A 15552-nucleotide genomic window follows, 5' to 3' on the forward strand; every position below is an offset into this window, starting at 1 on the left:
GCTCCATAGGGTTTTCTTGGCTGTAATCCTATGGTTGCTGTTTGCCAGACCTATCTTATGTAGTCACTGAGTGGGTTCAAACAAGGTTAGCAGCCAATCACAAGCCACTTGCACCTCTGTTTTATATCCACTGTTAAATGATCTGTGTTTTACTTATGACGGCCATCATCAATTCATCCATTAAAAACAACAACAAAACCTGACAGCTGTTAGTGTGCTGTTTAGTCAGTTCTGTCTCACAGCAACCTTGAATAGGGTTTCCAAAGAGCAACGGGTGGGTTTGAACCCTTGACCTTGTGGTTAGCCATCCAGTACTTACCCTAAAGTACCACACCAGCACTTCTCACTTGCAGAGGTTGGATTCGATAATCCATTGCAATGGCCACACAGGACTCAGACAACGTACTCACAGTTACGGAATTTATTAAGGAAGTTAATAAGTTATAATGCATAGTCAGAAATGCTTAGGGCACAATTGTTCTAATCAGATGTTGATAAATGCCCATAGAACACACCACTCCACCCTAACTCTCAGCTTAAAGACACTTGCCTCTAGGCAAGCCAGCAAACCTAGTTTCCCCATTTAAGTGCCTGGAGACACCCCAGTCTACAAGCAAGCTTCCTGACCAAAATCACTCAGTTACTTGCTCCATAGACTGCGAAGTCCATTGCTCCATTGTGTGCTCTAGTTCTTGGTTCTGCTTCTGCAAATCCTCCACCACTCCTCCATTATCATTTTCTGTCCTTGGGTCAAGGAGGTTCAATGCACAGGGATCCTAGGATACAAAGGACACGCTCCACTCCTGGCTTTTCTGTGATGGTGGTGAGATCCTCCACCTGCTTCTAAGACGGCTGGTTTTAAACCCATGCTAGAGTTTCAAGTTTTTACAATTATAATTAATTCTGCTAGCATACACAACTGAATCAAATCATCCTATCATTATTTTCCCTCCATATTCTATTGCCCAGACCCAGCAGGGCAGAAACAATGTTTGGTGGTAGTTACAGACTATGACTAGAAAAAACATTAGATAATTCATAACACAGAAGTTATTTTTAAAATGAAACACTAAACCTACTGCCAACAAGTTGACTTGATTCTGATTCATGATTATCCCACGTGTTACAGAATAGAAATGTTCTATAGGGTTTTCCTGGCTGCAATCTTTACAGGTGTAGTTTGCCAAGTTTTTCTTCTGCAGTGCCATTGGGTGTTTTAAAATCATAGACTTCAAGGTTAGTTATTGTTGTTAAGTGCCATCAAGTCAGTTCTGACTCATAGCAACCCTGTATAGGATTTCCAAGGAGTGGCTGGTGAGCTTGAACCGCCAACCTTGAAGTTCAAACTGACATTGCAGTCCAGCGAATTAAACCATGTTGTTGTTGTTGTTGTTATGTGCCGTGGAGTCGGTTCCAACTCATAGCGACCCTGGTACAGGGTTTCCGAAGCTGTAAATCTTTACGGGAGCAGAAAACCTCATCTTTCTCCTGTGGAACAGCCGGTAGTTTCAAACCTCTGATCTTGCAGTTCGCAGTCCGATTCATAACCACTACGCTACCAGAGCTCCTCATTAAACCAGAGTGCAATGCAAATCATTTGCACCTCCCACAGACCAGGTGGAAATTGAAAAACAAAATAAGAATTTATTTAAAGCACTCATGTGAATAAGTGCTTTGCTCTTTGTCTTTGTTTCAATATATGTAAAAACCTGCAAAGAGATCAAATACCACATTCTCCTGCCAACTCTCAATTATAGAAAGATTGATTGATTATCCAGCTTTCTTGCTTTGACCGATGAGGGGAAAAATGATATAAGGCTGATATAACTGAAAGAAGACTGGCCAAACTAGAGAAGTCCTTATACCTTTTCTTTTTTCTTTTTTCACTTATACCTTTGTGCACTTGGGCAAATTACTGAGGCACTCTGAGGCTCAATTTGCTAGCTGGTTAAGAGACTGTCTACTCAACTGTGTTGCTGTGAAAGGCAAACAAGACAATGCCTGTTAAAGTTCTTGATACAAAAATGCTAGTGGCTATTAAGATCAAGATGTAATAAATATTTATGGATTTGGTGTTGACTGTCCTCAGTGGTGACTTCGAAATAATAAAACTGACCTGGCAAAGCCATTGTGAAGTTTAAGTAAGTGTTTGTAAACTATAAAACACGTTACAAATTTAACCAGCTTCCTTTTCCTTTATTATTATTATTTTGTTTGTTCTATGTGTTTTAAGATGTTATTGCTTCTTAGGAGTTTCACCTGTAATTGCTATTGTTAGTTGATGTTGGATTGGCTCCTACTCATCAAGACCTTAAATGTGGTGGTGGTGGTGGTGGTGGTGGTGGTTATGTGCCACGGAGTTGGTTCCAACTCATAGCAACCCTGTACAGGGTTTTCGAGGCTGTAAATCTTTATGGGAGCAGAAAGCCTCACCATTTTCCCCACAGAACAGCTGGTAGTTTTGAACTGCTGATCTTCTGGTTCGCAGCTCGATTCGTAATCACTACGCTACCAGAGCTCCTCGACCTTAAGTGTAAGAGAACAAAATGTTGCCCAGTTCAGCATCATCGTGATTGTCAGTATGCTTGAGTCCATTGTTGTTGTCACTGTGTACTGCCTTCCAAACTAGGTCACTCTTTGTCTAGTACTATATTAAACAATAGCTTTTTGTGATCCATAGGCTTTCATTGGCTAACTTTCAGAATGAGTTTGCCAGACCTTTATTTCTAGTCTGTCTTATTCTGGAAGCTCGGCTGAAATCTGTCCATCATGGGTGACATTGTTTCCAGCAACACAGCAACATACAAGTCACCACAGCATAATGAACTGATAGACAGCTTGTGCCACCTATGATTGGTGGTGGTGGTGGTGGTGATGTGCCGTGGAGTTGGTTCCGACTCCTAGGGACCCTGTACAGGGTTTCCGAGGCTGTAAATCTTTACGGGAGCAGAAAGCCTCATCTTTCTCCCGTGGAACAGCTGGTAGTTTCGAGCTGCTGACCTTGCAGTTCGCAGCCCGATTCGTAACCACTACACTACCAGAGCTCCTTGCCACCTATGATTAGGAAAGTGAAATTCAAATCAAGCAGCGTTTCTCTTAAGGAATCCTGAAAGAGTGGAAACTATGGCTAAAAACGAGATTTGACCTTTCAGTGAATTGATATCCTTCATTGTATGCATTTCTCCACCATCTTCACTGAAAATGGAGAGTCCTTTCCAGTTGCTTTTCCTCTCAGGAAGGTGTTATGAAGGAACTGGTGACTCAGTGGTAGATTTCTTGCTCTCCATGAGGGAGACTTGAGTTCAATTCCCAGCCACTGTATCTCAGGCATAACCACCATTCATCTGTCGCTGGAGCGTGCAGATTGCTGTAATACTGAACAAGTTTCAGTGAAACCTCCAGTCCAAGACAGACTGGGAAGACAGGTCCGGCAATGGACTGCTGAAAATCAGTCAACACCAATTGTGGATCACAACAATATGACCTGCAATCAATTATGGGGATGACATGAGACCAGGCATTGTTTTGTTCCAATGTGTGTGGGGTTGCCATGGGTTGGGGCTGACCGTATGGCAGGCTAGAAAGGAGTAATGAAACGGGGATTTTGAGCATCAAACAAACCAAACTTTAATTCCAGACTCCACCTTCAAATAGGGAAATTAATATCAACATTATAGGAAAAAAATAAAATATTTTTTGTAAAGTGTATGGTTCAAAACTGTTGGGCTTCCTTTCATCCTGAAGACCTACAACTGAAACCAACTTTAGTGTTGTGTTGATTTTTGATACAACATGCCTCAAGTTTTGATTACATCTGGACACATCTTCAAATCACATGTTCAAATTTTAACTCCTCCATTAAATAAAAAATTACTCAATCTCAGTTTTTCTACTATAAAACTTGAGATATAATGGAACCTGGCTCACAAGGTTGAGGAGAACAGATATGAAAGTGCATTTAAATGCTTTACCTGGCATCTGACACATAGTAAACATTGGCTAACAAAATCATAATAACAATAGCACTAACATTTCAGCCTTAATCTAACTCTCATCTTTGCAGTGAGATAGGTCAGTGGAAAAGATTAGGGTAGTTTGCCTTTTAAAAAAAAATTTTTTTTTTTTTTTTCCTGCTTAGGTTCATTTGGCTTTAGTTCACTCTCTTCCCAGGGCAGGTCTGTTTCAGTTCAGCTGCTGGCTGGAACATCTGGCCAAGTGCCCACCTTTGACGTTTTCTGTTTGTGGAGCCAACAGGGTGGGGAAATGGGGGGTTTGATCATCTTCACCACTGAGACACTGGAATCTGTTGAGTTAAACATTGCTCGGCTGTTACCATCTCCTCCCTTTCCTTCTCCCTTCCCGTGAATGAATCTGGAAAGAATGAACCTGAAGTCTATCTTGGACAGCTATAAAACCTTTATGGTACGTGGGCTGCTCCTCAAGGAGTGGGCATTAGCCTCTCTGTTGATTGCTGGAGTAAACAGAGCTCGCCAACGGATTCCCTAACTCAGGGTCAATGTCTGAGGGAGCAGAGCTCTTCGTGCCTGGCACCTGGTGGTGTGGACAGATCTGCTGGCAGCAATATGCCCCAATTAACTTTGATGACTGCATCATCAAAGTAATTGGGGTGTAAGTTCAGAGCTCACTGCTCCGGAGCCTTTTAATTCCCCAAGTAATATTCGTTCTGTGTTAGAAAAATCTCCAAGACTCTACTTTTGTCCACCCCTCTATACTTAGACAACATATTATGCAATATATGCATATATAAGGAGGGTGGTGACTCCACAAGATAAGCACTGGACTGTGGACCACAAGGTTGACGTTTGCAACCCACCAGCCACTTGCTGGGAGACAGATGAGGCTGTCTGCTCCCACAAAGATTTAAAGCCTTGGAAATCCTATACAGGACCACTATGAGTTGACCTACTTGATGGTACTTTACAAAAATATGTAGATATGTTGTTGTTATTGTTGCTAAGTGCAGTCTAGTCAGTTCCGACTCATAGCAATGCTGTATAGCATTTCCGAGTTTGAACCACCGACCTTGTGGTTCAAACTGACCTTGCAGCCCATTGTTCTATCCCACAGTGCCACACCAAGACTCTCTGTCTCTGGAGAGAGAGAGAGTCCCAGTGTGGTGCTTGGGGTAACGTGCTGGACCCCAAGTTCAGTTTCAACCACAAAGTCGGCAGTTCAAGCTCACCAACCACACCACAGAAACCCTATACAGAGTTGATATGGGTCGGAACCAACTAGAGGACAATTAACAATATAAAGCTCTGGTAGAGTAGTGGTTATGAATTAGGCTGCAAACTTTAAGGTCAGCAGTTTGAAACTACCAGCCGTTCCGTGGGAGATAGATGAGGCTCTGCTCCCGTAAAGATTTGCAGCCTCGGAAACCCTGTACAGGGTTGCTATGGGTTGGGAATGACTCAATGACACTTAACAACAACAACAACAATCAAATATGTATATATATTTATAAAATCACTGCCAATGAGTCAATTCTAACGACCTGATACAGGAATTTTAAGACTAAATCTTTATGGGAGTAGACAGCCTCTTCTGTGGAACTAATGGTGGTTTGAACCTCTGACCTTATGGTTAGCAGTCCAGTGCTTATCTTACAGCACCACCAGAGCTACATACATATAAAACAGAATATGTTATACAGTATGAAGTCCCTGGGTAGTACAAACAATTAACATGCTCATCTGCTAATAGAAAGGTTAGCAGTTCAAATCCACCCAGAGGTTTCTCAGAACAAAGGCTCTGTGATTATTTCTGAAAAATCAGCTATTAAAAATCCTGTAGTTAGGGTCATGGTTTTGTGGGACATCCCAGTTAATTGGCTTACTACCATGTTTAATGCTTCTGTTCTTCCTCCTAGTTTGTTGCATATAGTACCTGGGATCACACAAGCTTGCAAGCAGTCATCCAAGGCACAATGATTGGTCTCTAGTCACCCAGAGCAGAAGAGGAAGGAGAGTCAGAATAGGAGGAGGGTGTGGAATGTGTGGGGGAGTACCCCATGAGCAACTGCTTCCTTTACCATGAGATCAGAACTGAATGGTGCCTGGCTACCATTACTGAGCATTTTGATCAAAGATTCCAGAGAAAAATTCTCGTCAAAAGGGATAATATGCGGACAGAATTGTAAACTCTCATTGACTCTAGACTTTCTGGAGCCATAGAGGGGAGATGAACCCCAGAAACTATTCCCCTGAGATAATCTTTATATCTGAAGCCAAAGTTACCCCCTGAAATCTTCTTTAAAAAATATCTGAGCATTGTTCTTCTTTAAAAACTATAGGGAATAAAATTGACAACACCTCCAGTGATCAGATAGGAGTCTTAGGAGGCAACGAGTTTATGTCAATGAGGGAAGAACCCAGAAAAAGAGAGGGAGAATGGCCACACAATTTGAAGAATGTAATTGATGTCACTAAATTGCACATGCACAAACTGTTGGATTGGTGTATGTTTTCTGTGTATAGTCTCAACAATAAAAATATAATAAATTTTAAAGGAAAAAAAGGCCCTATAGAACACTCTTCTCTGACACATGAGTTGCCATGAGACAGAATAAAGTTAATGGCAACTGGATATGATGATGTGATGTATCAACATCAAATTTGCACTGTTTTTTTCTAAACTATTGCTTTCAGAAATAAACAACTAAAACGTGTACTCTTTCTTAGATTTACATGCTGTCTCTGGATTCAGACTTTGATCTTTCTCTGTTTCTTGTAGCATTTTATGTAGCATAAAATGCTACATCCCTGATGACTCCAGTTTCCAGACCCTTGGTGTATGGGCCAATTTTGAAAAATTCATGGCCCCATGTAACTATTGTTGATTGCTTATATTATATATTATATAACATATTCTTATATAATATTTTATTACATAAAATATTTGGTCTGGCCCAACAAAGGCAATTGCAGTTCCAGCCATCACATTAGGGGTGAGTTCATTTAATGTTTGACCACATATAGCAGGCTAATTTTTAAGTTGATAATTTTGTATGGCCCACGAATGATGTTAGAAATTTTGGCATGAAAAAGGTTCCCCACCCCAGGCTTACATAAAACTTTTCAATTTGTGATACCAGGTCTGCAACCCACCTGATTGTACAGGAAAGACAGGAACAAGTTAATTCACTTTGCTGGAGGTCACCATTATACTCCCTTCTTTCTGTCTCTATCCAGTGGCATCCAACAGTCATGCTTATTCTCAGTGGATCTTTCCTTACTCAGTTCTCCAAAGTCCTCTCCACTCATAGGCTTACCAAACTTTCTTAGCTTTATGGTATATCCTTACACTTGTACATTTCAGATTCCTGTAAACTCTGTCGACATCCAACAGCCAGATGATCATAATGATTGGTACATCTAGCCTGGATTCAGAATATAACCAGAGAAATCAGCTCAGAGTGCTAAGCTCCATTTTGTTAAGAAAAAAATCATGAACTTGAGAGGGTCAATATCTTATTTTAATCGTCTAATTAGTTCAGAAGTAGTTCCATTATTATTGTTGTTACTAGGTACCATCAAGTCGGCTCCATCTCATAGAAACCTTATACACAACAGAATGCACCCCAGTCCTGCACCATCCTCACAATTGTTGTTTCGCTTCAATCAATTGCTAATTGATTGCCAATCCATCTAGTTGTGGGTTTTCCACTCTTACGCTGACCCTCCACTTTACCAAGCATGATGTCTTTCTCCAGGGACTGGTCTCTCCTGATAACATGTCAGATGTATGAGAGATGAAATCTCTCACCACCCTGGCTTTTAAAAAAAGCACTCTGGCTGCACTTCTTCCAATACCAATTTTCTTGGTTCTTCTGGCAGTCCATGTTACTTTTAATATTTTTCTCCAACACTCAGTGCAAAAATAAGGATAGGAGAGAGAATATCAGAAAATCTTAAAGCCTCAGTAGCAAGAGGAGACACTTGGTTAGCAAAGGTACAAAGTACACTGAACATTTTATATCAAAAAGAAAGAAAAGTTACCTATGACCTCACCATCTGGAAGAAACTAATTATTTTTTTGGTCTTTTTCTGTGTGTAAGTACACATACTTTTTTTTTTTTTTTTTTTTAATTTGGAGCACACTATTCACATCACAGAGTCCTGGTGTGGCTCTGTAGATCGTTTTGAACTGCAAGGTCTGTTTGAATCTCAAGGTCAGAGGTTCAAAATCACTAGCCCTTTCTCAGCTTTATGGTATATCCTTATACTTGTACCTCAGAACCCCTATACAGTGTCACTATGAGTTGGAACCAACTCAACAGCACTTAACAACAACAACGATCTACACCATAGGAATCCTGGTGTTGTGTTGTAGCCCTGGACTAGTACCCGCAAGGTCAGCAGTTCAAACACACAACCCACTCCTTGAAAACTCTACAGAGGGTCGCTATGAGTTGAAACTGACTTGAGGGCACTTAACAACAATAACTACATTCACACCATTGGATAAGATGTTGTTTTCACTTAATAATGTGTTAAAAATATTTACTGTATAACATTCTTCTAAAACATGATTTTAAATTTTACATGACAGTAGGTTATATTGATACAGCATCCTTTTACTTTCCATCTATTTCTCCAGCACTATGAATAAAATGAATGTCTACCATCCCAATACAATATCCACTAGTTTATCCATGTCTGTACATAGATATTCTGCCTTCTCTACTGCCACAAAGAATAACTTTCCATCATTGATCTAAGACCAACACCTTCCCTTAGGTCCTGGGGCCTATCCTCTAAGGACACCCCATGGACTTCACTCTCACACCTGTCCTGACTCTTCACCATCATCAATTTTTCAAGCATGCTATAAGGCATCACATCTCAAAAAAAAAAAAAAATCATTCCTTATTCTTTAGTTCCCATCCAACTTCCACCTCATCTTTCTATATCTCTATTTACTACCTCCAATTCTACTCTTCCAATTCTTTCTAAAATATTAGCATCAAACTCATGACAAAAAGAAAGGCAAACAAGCCAATTTTAAAATATTGGGCAATGAATTTAAATAGAATTTCTCCAAAGAAGATATACTAGTGGCCAGAGGTCATTAGTCATTGTTGTTGTTGTTAATAAAACAGGAGTTACTGCTTAAAGAGCACTAAATACCCATACCAAGTAGATTTCACTTCCACTACATCAACATTGTTCTAACTGAGGCTACCTATGACTTCCACATAACCTAATGAAATGATGATTTCTCATTGTTCATCTTCCTCAACCTCTCAGCAGCATTTTACATAGTTGGTCATTGTCTCCTTCATTCAACTTTCAGGACACTGTCAGCTCCTACCCAGGCTTCTCTGCTATGTCCCCCATCTTCCTGGTCTCTAAATAGCAGGAAGCAGCGCTCTTCCTTTCTCTCTCTGCACTCATTCTGTAGGTCAGTGAGTCTTCACCCTGGTTCATATTAGAATCGCTTGGAGAGCTTTTAAAAACATCCAATGCCTAGGACCTTCATTAGGTGTGATTCGAATGTGCAGCCAGGGTTAAGAAGTAATGGCCTAGACTTTAGGTGATTTCATATAGTCCCATGACTTTAAATATTATCAATACAATGGCAATGCCCAGTATGTATCTTCAGCCTGATCTTTTCTCCTGAACTCCAGATTTGAATATCTACCTACCTACCTGACATTTCCACTTGGATCTATTAGGCATCTCAACTTCACATATTTAAAATCAAACTCTTGTTTTCCTTGCACCCAAAACCTGCTCTTTCTTTTATCTTCTGTATCTCAATAAACAGAATTCCCGATCTTCAAGTTGCCAAGCACAAAAACACTGACATCGCCTCTAAGACTTCCGTTTCCTTTGCATTTCATTTCAATCCATCAGCAGATTCTGGTGACTCTACTATCACAATATATCCAGGATTCAACCATTTCTCACTACCTCCATCATAATCACCCTAATCCAATTCATTATCATGTGTGATCTGAATGACTGGTATTGCCTCTGCATCTCCTATCTAGGCTATAGAAGCAGAAACCTTGAACTCAAAGTATTTTCTGATAAGGAGACTGGGAATTGGGTCTCCGTCTCACTCTTTCATCCCTTTTCCTTATCAGAGACGTCTTTGTTTCCTGTTCTGGGCACACAGGAACTTTCTCTGTCTCTTGCTTATGTGCATGCACATATGACACCTGGCCAATCCCACATACATGTGCTCCAGACAGAGAGGGAACAGATTTTCTCTTATGTCACAGCACGAGAGGGGTGTGATAAAACATCTGCCCTGCAGCAGCCATGAGAGGACACTTATTGGCTGTCAGAGACTGGTGTCCACAACTAAAGCTGACCTGCCTCTATCTCTTTTCTATGTGAATGAAGCATTATCCCATGCACTATTAAAGTGTGGAGTTTGTGTCTGTTATTGGCAACCTAGAACACAAGACTCCTAACTATTCTCACTGCATTTGCCCTTGTTCCCCTATTCTCAACATTGCTGCAAAGTGACACATTTTTAAAAGTATGTCAAGTTATGCTACTTCTCTACTCAAAACCCACCAGTGGCTTCCCATCAGACCCGAAAAAAACTCACAAGTCTTTCTTTGAGTAAGTAAAGTATTTCCCCACCTTAAAGTGGAGTTTTCGGACCTGCTGCTCTCTCCACAAAGATTGCTCTCTTGGATCTTTATAGGCCTCGCTCTTCACTTTCTTAAGAAGCTTGTACAAATGTCACCATATCAAAGAGACCGTCCCTGACCATCTGAGAAGCATTCTCTGTGCCCCCACACCACTGTCCTTCTTGGCATATTCAGGTATTTCCACACTAGAAGCTAAGCTTTGTACGAGAGAATTTTGTCAGTTTTGTTCATTGTAAAATTTTCCTGTCATATGGTAGACATTTGATGAATATCTGCAGAAGGAATCAAAAGTGAAGTTATGGTAAGCCAAGAGCTAGAAGACAGAACAATGTCAATTCAATTAAATCTTTTAGGAAGTGTATTAATTTCCTGGAGCTACCATAGCAAAGTACCACAAACTAGGTACCTTAAAAGAACTGAAATGTATTCTCTCACAGTTCTGGAGACTAGAAATCTGAATTTAGGGAGCCTACAGGGCCATTCTCTCTTCTAAGATTTCGGGGAAGCTTCATCCGTGTCTCATCCAGCTTCTCATATCCCCAAGCATTCTTTGGCTTATGGCAGCTTAACTCCGTTCTCTGCCTTCACATGGTGTCTTTCTTGTCAATCTGTCTCTATGTGTCTCTTCTCTTTTTATAAGAACATCAGTCATACTTCAGTATGACCTCATGTTAACTCATTACATCTGCAAAAATACTATTTCCAAATTAGGTCACATTCGCAAATACTGAGAGTTAGGACTTAAGCAGACCTTTTGGGGGAAGTTAACCCATAACAGGGATCTTAGAGGTTATTTACCATAACTCTATCATGTCATATTTGAGAAAACTGTCTCAGAAATATTAAAGGACTTACTAAGAAGACTTGCTGCTAGTTACTGGTAGAGACAAAACTAGAATGCTAGACTCTCAGACGACTACTATTCTTTCCAATAGATCACACCCGCACCCAGTGTCTCCCAATATAGTGCCCTTTTACTTTGTCATTCCTTAGGATAAACAACCGTAAAATAATGTCTACTTATACTATCACCATTACGCAAGATTATTGAAGTCAACTCAAATTTTAAAAATGGAGTCTTAATGAAAGTAAGAGGAATTTCAAAGACACTCCAATAAATAACTAAGCCTAAGATCAAATGGAAAATGGGACCACTTAATACACCTGCCTAATCCCAAATCTCAGCGGTCCAACCCACCAGCTGCTCCTGGGAAACCCTGTATATAGTCATTTTGAATCAGAATCTACACAACAGCATTTAACAACAACTTCCATTCCACACTAAAAGAACCACTATACTATATCCCTAATGCACCCGTTTTCTTTTATTGTTCCCATTAATAAGATAGGAAAACTGAGACCAAGATCAGAAGGAGATAATTTTCCAGAAAAACTGACACAGAAATACAATTTTAAAGTGCTTTATGGGTCATGATTAATGACACCAAGACATTTACTGGAGAAGAATAAATAAGGAGACATTTCATATCTAATAACCTGCCTTTTATCTCTAGTCACGTTAGATATTTAGTAAGTGTGAAGGGACAAAATATTAGGAAACAAGTCAAGCTGGGCTACAGGCACCAGATCTCAGAAGTTGGGTGAGTTTTTGTTTGTTTGTTTTAACCATTCATGTTCTGTTCATTTTCCCGTAGCAGCAAATCTGGCTCTGGGCCCAGATCCTACAGAGGAAGATGAACATGATAACCAATTGCACTCCTTCCTTTCCCCAAAGACGCATCCTTAGCTTCCTTTGACTAAATCAGAAGTGTGTTTTTCATTTGCAGTTAAAATAGGAGGAAGAGGAGAAAGAGAGAGAGATACACACTGAGACAGAGAGAGAGAGAGAGAGAGAGAGAGAAAGTAGTTTCTTTTAACTATTCCCCCTATTAAAAAAAAAAAAAAATTCACTTAAGAGAGCATTGTTAAGCAACAGCCATTTTTCAATTTGTCTATAAAAGTAGAATAATTTATTTTTCATTACAGAGAAAAGTTTTCATTTCTTCTAACACTACTTGAAACAGGTTCAAAGTGTTGAGAAATCAGTGCATGAATCAAAGACATAGCCAAGGAATCCTGTAAATTTCAGTGAAATCCTGTTTGCGGAAGATTTGCAGCGTTTTTCTTCTGTCCTTTTGAACTTGTTTCTGTTCTGCTGCTCTTGCAAAATATCTTTATATATAGTTTAAAACCTCTGACAGAGCAGTTCTCTTCATAGCTCATTGCAAATCATTCAGTTAGTAAGAAAATGTGCGGGTCGGTAGGGAAGGGAACTGGGTAATATTCCTATCAATATTGTTCTTTTTCTCCAAGATCTTGAAAAAGAAAATTTCAGACTTCTGTACCCAGGGATAGCTGTCCTTATGTGTTATAAAACCTAAATCTAACCTAAGCTCTTTGAACCTCTGAGGCCAACACATTTGATTATCCCAGGCCTTCTAACCATACTGGTCATTAAGATAGGCTATAAATAGGATCTGAAACCAAGAACGCAATGGAAATATGTAAGTAAGAGGATGAAGAAGATAGGACTAAGGGAAATAGATTTTGTTTTGACTTTGATTTCTCTTTTAATATGAAAGCCTTGGAGTTTTTAATCACCCAATCCTAGTCTACATCTGAAGGCTAATAATCTGGCCACCCAAGAAGACATCATAAAACATAACAAAATATGTGGTTACTGAATGGTCTCATAGGATTTGGTAGTATGTACACACACTAGCAGAGCTAGATTTCTCCATTTCGAATATCAAGAATAACCTTAACCCATCCTAAGACTTGTCAGCACTGCTTAAGAAGGTTCTTAGAGCCTCATCCCAAATTCAAGATCCTTTCCCTCTTTGAAATCCAAATGGGGAGCTAGTATCATTTGTCTAGAAAAGATATGTCTAGTAGTTAAACATTGGCATGACATCAATTCAAGTATTCAGTTGCTAGACACAGAAAAAGTTATTTGGAGAGGAAAAAAGCACCTGGAAGCTCTTCTATTCTGCCTCAGTTCAAGGCAATAGGTGTTTATGGAATTGAACAATTCTCAGCTCTAGGCTTGTTGAGTTTTCTCCTCAACACCCTAACCTTCTATTGATGAAGAGCTTTGCAGTAAAATATATGTAACCATCGATGCTCCTGAAGTGAAGCACAGTCAAATACTACCTGTTGTTGATAAGTACCGTCAAGTCAATTCTGACCCATAGCGACCCTGTATAGGGTTTCCGAGGAGCAGCTAGTGAGCTTGAACCGCCGACCTTGCAGTTCAAATGGCTTTACAGTCTTGCACATTAACCCACAGCGCCATGCCAGGACTACTGATCAGTTCTCAAAGTGCTGTGGTCCTGATTCAAAACATCTTTAAAAACTCCAATACTGGAGTTATATTCATTAAATTACAACTAATCCGTCTTTTGGGGAGTCCTGGTGTGGTGCTGTGGGTTAATACACCAGACTGCAAAGCCAAACAGTTCAAGCTCAGCAGCTGCTCCTCGGAAACCCTATACAGGGTGGCTATGTGTCAGAACCTACTCGACGATGGTGCTTAACAACAACAAACAACAACGTAATTGGTCTTTTCAATAAAGTATGCAGAGTCTTCATTCAATGAAGCTGGATTTCCAGAACTGATATACACAGGACTCCACTGGTCACAAGTTACCGCTAAATCTTATTGTAATTATTTCCCATCTGGTTGATTCTGACTTATGGAGATCCCAAGCATGCAGCGATGCATTCCATGGGGTTTTCAAGGTGGTGACCTTTTGAAAGCAGATCACCAAGCCTGTCTCCTGAAGTTCTGATTGGTGTGTTTAAACTACTATCATTTCAGCTAGTAGTCAAGTATTTAACTGTGCTACCCAGGGATATCTCTGGGTAAGGACAAAGTTCAAGTGACTCTCATGGTGGTACCACTGAATGCCATTGAAAAGGCCACTGAAAAGGCCATTGAAAACAAATTGTTCAACTGAGCATTAGGTCTACATGAATTCCATATTCAAACACCGTAGGCAGATTTTGGTGGTAGTGGTGTGTCATGGAGTCGATTCTCACAGCAACCCTGTTCTTTACGGGAGCAGAAAGCCACATCTTCCTGCAGCAGAACATCTGGTAGTATCGAACTGCTGATCTTGAGGTTAGTAGCCCAACTCATAACTACTACGCTACCAGAGCTCCTTAAGGAGGTAACTTCACCTTACTGTCATCCCTTCCTTCTCTTTATGGTCCTCAGTACAAATGACACAAAGCTTTTTCCTGAGCCCATCCACAGGTCTAAGCTCCCTCCAGTCACTCTGAGCATGTTCGTTTTGCCTACCCCACTAGAGGGTAGTCTGAACTATCCCATATAGTCCTCTCAAAAAGACATTCCTCATGACATGCTGAGCACATAATAAGTATTTAAAAATTCTTTCTGGGTGTTGTTGCTAAGTGTTGTGGAGTCGGTTCCTGACTCATACCTACGCCATATAGGGTTTCTAAGGGGCAGCTGGTGGGTTTGAACTACCAGCCTTGTGGTTACAAGTTCAGTGCTGGTCCTACAGTGCCACACCAGGTGGATGAATATATTAGCAAATGACTATACCTGTTTTCAAACCTTTCTAACCAGAATTCTTACCTATCTTCTATGATTTTTCTTACCTTGAAATATTGGTGCCATAGGATCAAGGTAGATTTAAACAAAAAGTTTGGCAGTTCAAACTCACCAACCACTCCTCAGAAACCTTACGCATATTCGCTATGAATCAGAAACAACTCAGTGGCACTTAACAACAACAGCAACAAAATAGTATCTCATATCTCCTTCTTTTGAGGAGAGTCAAAGTAAATTATACAACTTCTTTTCTGTCATATTCTTTCTCTCGCATTGTTGTTGTTGTTATTGTTAGGTGCCATTGAGTCGGTACCGACCCATAGCGACCTTATGCACAGCAGAA

The sequence above is a fragment of the Chrysochloris asiatica genome, unplaced genomic scaffold (genome assembly GCF_000296735.1).
Source record: "Chrysochloris asiatica unplaced genomic scaffold, ChrAsi1.0 scaffold00103, whole genome shotgun sequence".
NCBI lineage: Eukaryota > Metazoa > Chordata > Mammalia > Afrosoricida > Chrysochloridae > Chrysochloris > Chrysochloris asiatica.